Raw genomic sequence first — 4,912 nt, 5'->3', positions numbered from 1 at the left:
TATATCAATTCAAAATCTGACTTCAGAGACCAAAAAATCCTGCCATTAATCATGTTCAGATGAGTTGGAACTGCAGAAAGTAATCCAAAAGCAGTGGGTTGAGCAGTTTCTCTCTCTCTCTCCCCTCCCCTCCCACATGTGTATGTTACTCACAGGTCAATTTGCACTTCTGATGAAAGTTATATACCCTAATTTCAGAAAAAAATGTGCTAAATGTGCCTGATAATTTCCATACAGTTTGAGGACATTCACCAATCCCCTAAAACCTCTCTAGTGAGACAGTGAGGTTTTTCTTTTGTCTCGTGTACAAGGCCTTCAGTTCCAGTCAATGCTACCCAGTAGTTAGTAAGGTCTTGTGTTGTTGAGAAGAGATTGTAATCTAAGTGTGTCTGTCTTCCAGTATGGATGTCGGTATGGATGTCAATTACAAATACTCATAATTGTAAAAACAATCAATACCTACACCAAAAACTGAAGATTTTATTTAAACTTCTTAATTTAAGACAAGGCTTTTGTTTAAAATAACTAGGGGAAATAGTTTCTTTATAAGTAAAAAACAGGAAACTACAAGATTTGTTAAAGCTACTTAACCCAAGATTATAAACTTTGTCTAAATGTTCCCTTAGAATATGAATTTCTTATCACTGAAACCGCTTTAACTAAAGCAGTGCTTTGCCCACAATGTAGTCTCCTGTAGTTCTCGCCTAGCACTTCTTTTCCTCTGAGTTTAGGTGCTTTATCATTTTAGGTCTTGTTTTGATTGATGTGTGGCTTTGTGATACACAGGACAATTTTTGTTATTTCAAGAAGAGAGTCAGCCAGCCCCAAAGCCTGTCGGGGAAGCCTAGCGGAATGCTAAATGTGGGTAGTTCGCTTTTAAGGGAAAACCTTCCAGCGTCCCTGGTGTTGTAACCACTGACTTGTCCAAGGGGCAGGCAGAGAGATGGAAAGCGGAGTCAGCAATGCATTTGGAGGATAAGCAGTTGGGAGGGTAGAATCCCAGCTGTGAGAATGGCAAGGAGACTCCTTGCCGGCTTGATGAGATTCTCACCCTAATCAGGTGACATCAAAGCAGTGGGACCTGAAAGCCAGGGAGACTATCATTTCAGCGGGGCACTGCTGTGTGTTCTTTCCCACATACAAGGGAAATCAGAACATTTGAAATAGAAACATTTGCCTGGGGATCTTGGAATCTTTTTCTTAATCACTACCATCCTTGTGACAACCCAGTTACACATCTATTTTAATTTAAATTAGAAAAATAAGGACATCCTATACATAGTAATGATATAAAGTTCATTTTAAAGTATGTAAAAACAGAGATAACCAATAAAAATATTGTTCATAAAAGTATAGATGGTATAGAGATATGGTAAAAAAAAAAACTTAGTTGTTTTAACTGAAGACACTAAATCTGGGAAAGTGATAACCCAACCAGGATTACTCTTCTGATTCATCCATCCGTCATATAATGCCTTCTGTATCCTTGATGGTGGCTTCCTTTCGTTACCTGCCTTTAGCATACTTCTCAAGATTGTATCTTTGGTCCTCTTCTCATTGTCCCATACATGGTGCCAAAACAAAACATGACATAACGAAACAGAAAAGAAACAATAACAAAAACATTAACTTTATTTTCTCAAAAAATGTGGACCAGTTTCCCCTTTGTGGTACCCACTATCCACATAAGCATTCATTACCTCTCACTCAGATCCAGGCCCTGCCCTCCACAGTGCCTGAAGATCCACACTTGTCCTTACTCCAGCCTTCAAGTCACCCCTTTGCACAACAGCGCCTAATAGTACAGAACAAATTTCAGAGGCTATTGCACACCTTGAAATATTTGGACCTTATCGCCCTTTCCATTTTTATTGCTTATCCTCTCAGCATCCCCCAAACCTTCATTTCCAAGCACACCTAGAACTTGCTTCTCAGACCATGCCCTGCATTTTCTTCTTTGCTTCCACTTAAGATACACAATCTCTGCCCTCACTTTTCTTTCATGACTGCTTCTTTCGTTAATTCATCGGTGACTTTCTGGGTCATAATATTCATTCTCTTCTCAGTGTCCACAGCACTGTATTTAATTTTCCACTTCTATTTTCATTTGCATTAAATTTGCTTAGATTCCCTTCACTTTTTGAAAAGCCTGCCATTTTAAAAATGTTTAAATTTGTGCCATTAAATTGACATTCACATTTCTTCATAGTTTCATGCTATTTTTACTTCCAACTTACCTTTTTTTTAATCTCACTCTTTGTCATTTCTTTCAGTCTCAGGATAATTCAGGAATTACTCAATCATGATTCTTCTCTTCCGTGATGTTTGAGGGAGGAAAGTGCCAGTGTAGTGAGAATGAATGTGGTCAAAACACTTTGTGATCAGACAGATCTGGGTTTGGATTTTACGTCCAGTGCTGCCTAGATATGTAGACTTAGTCACCATTCTTATCACTTTCAACTAATAGTTATTATAATACTTACAACCGAGGATTTTTAAAAGATAAATGTATCAGTGCATGTTAAGTGCTCGACCACTAAGAGGCATTAAGATACATTTTTTCCTTTCTTCTCTTGTTTATGACTCAGAACAAGTAAAGAAATAGGTAAACTTAATTATAAACCATGTAGAGCAAAATTCCCACACTGAGCTTTAATTACAGCATTAAGAATATAGTTTTATGATTCATACTTAACAATGTGAATATCCCAAGTGTCTTGCTTGTGAGAAACAAGGCTGTATGGTGAAAGAAAGCTGAGTTCCAGTCCCAGCTGTGTCACTCCCTTGTTATATGACTCTGGGCAAGTTAATTAAAGTACCTGAGTTTCCACTTACCTACCTGTAAAAAAATCAGTGTAATAGTGCTTATCCCTCAAAGGATTGTTCAAGGATTAAATAAGATTGAGTTTGAGTCACAGTTATACCTATGCATGTATTGATGATGATTCTTGAAGGAAATAGTCTTATGGTTTGATTCTTCCATAAAGCTGAATAACATGGCACCCAGAATTGACATGAAATTTTGTAGAATAATTAAATCACTCCTAGTAGGTGTGTATAGAAAACATTTCTCTCTGTAATGTGCTTCTCTTGTCAGAATAAGAAACAAAAACTTAGCTAATTAAATATCTTACAATTTTTCACACCTTCTTTTCATTCTGATTTTATTCATTCTGCTCTAGTTCCTTGTGAATTTGACTTCATATATGCATACATTTCTTCCTATTCTCTTCTGCTATTCCCATGGTTCACAGCTCTGGCTGCACGTTAGAATCAACTGACGAGCTGTAGAGAAAATATGAATGCCTACATTTCAGATAAATTGAATGGGAATCTCACAATTGTTCTTAAATTTTATCATGAATCAGATTCATCTGGAGAGCTTGATAAAACATAAGTTTCTGGGATTCATCCCCAGAGTTTCTGATTTAGTAGGTCTGTAGTAGGGCTCAAGTATCTGCATTTCTAACAAATTCTCATGTAATGCTGATGCTTCTGGTCCAGAGAACGCTTTTGAGAACTACTGAACTAGTAGACGCTTACTAGAGTGAGACACTGATATTAGTATTTTATAAAAAGTTCTCACATGATTCTAATCATACCAAGAGTTGAGAATTCTGGTGTTACCCTTTGCTTGGCTTCAAAAGCTACTGATTTTACCATTCACTGCAATGCTGACCATTTTCAACCCACAGCCTGGACCTGCTATCTTTGGTCGTCAAGATAGTACTGTAAGCACGTCATCCATCCATTAATCCAGTCATTTAGGTAGCTGCCTATTCAGTCAACACTTAACGATTGAGATAAATTTCTTACTGTCAGGATTTCAGGGTCTCATGGAAAAAACTAACAAACAAAAATTTCAGCATAATGTAAATGTGTTTAATTTGGGGTGTAGTATTGAGGAAAAAGACTTGTTCTGACTTCAAGGGACACATGGTGTTGATGTCAAAGCTTGAATTATAAGTATGGATTCAGCAAGTGAGCCAAGTAGGGAAGAGAATTCTAAAACATATTTTGGTTTTGTTTATAATGTTTATTTGCTTAGAAGAATGGTGCAAATTGTAAAGGTTTCATTCTTAGAAGATTCATTTTATGATAAGAGGTGTTTATCACTATGTGATCTAGGCTGACTGTGAGATATTTGGGTGGGGTGTAGATGAGAAGAGGACAAATAAATTTGGCCAAGCTATACTGAAATTCAGTACAAGTTTTAAAGTCAATGTCAGCACAAATCCACATTCTATAACTCAGAATAATCCTTACTTAGCAAAAAGAGTAATAGGACAGAGGTGCAACAATTTTCATCTAAAAATTTATCACAGCTATTTACTATTGAGCCCCTCCAGTGTCCCCACTGCATTGGGCATCTGGAGTTACTTATGTTTGGTCAGTACTGTTGAAAATAGGCTATAAATCAGGCTCCTTTCTTTGACTCCATTCGTGCCACTGAAAGAATAATTAGCACCTGCACCACAGGCTCAGGTTGCAACTTTGCTGCCTGTTTATGCATCATTCCAAGTAAAAAAAAAACTACTTCTGCTGCCCACTCTGACCACCTGCCGCCCTGACCCTTTGTCATTTCTCTGAACATAACCTTCAGAAGTCATCTAAGTTGTGACAACCTAACAGCTTTTTTGAAAGGCTCACTTCATGTGCCTGTTCATTTAAACGTTCAGTGCCAATTATGTGCTTCCTTGTACTGGTGCCTACCTACCTGCTAAATTGTTGCTGCCGGTTCCCATATTCTTGCTATTAACAATGGCTGCTGTTGCTGTATCTTAACTTAAATATCTGAGGTGAGTACACAGTTCAAATACACTTGTGACAAACATAAAAGTGCTTAATTTGTTCCCATGACTCCAGCACTGAAGTAAATAATATCTGCGTTGCTCCTGTCTGACACCTGCAG

The sequence above is a fragment of the Neophocaena asiaeorientalis genome, unplaced genomic scaffold (assembly GCF_003031525.2).
Source record: "Neophocaena asiaeorientalis asiaeorientalis breed wild unplaced genomic scaffold, Neophocaena_asiaeorientalis_V1.1 scaffold451, whole genome shotgun sequence".
Taxonomy (NCBI): domain Eukaryota; kingdom Metazoa; phylum Chordata; class Mammalia; order Artiodactyla; family Phocoenidae; genus Neophocaena; species Neophocaena asiaeorientalis.
This window is presented reverse-complemented; position numbering follows the sequence as displayed.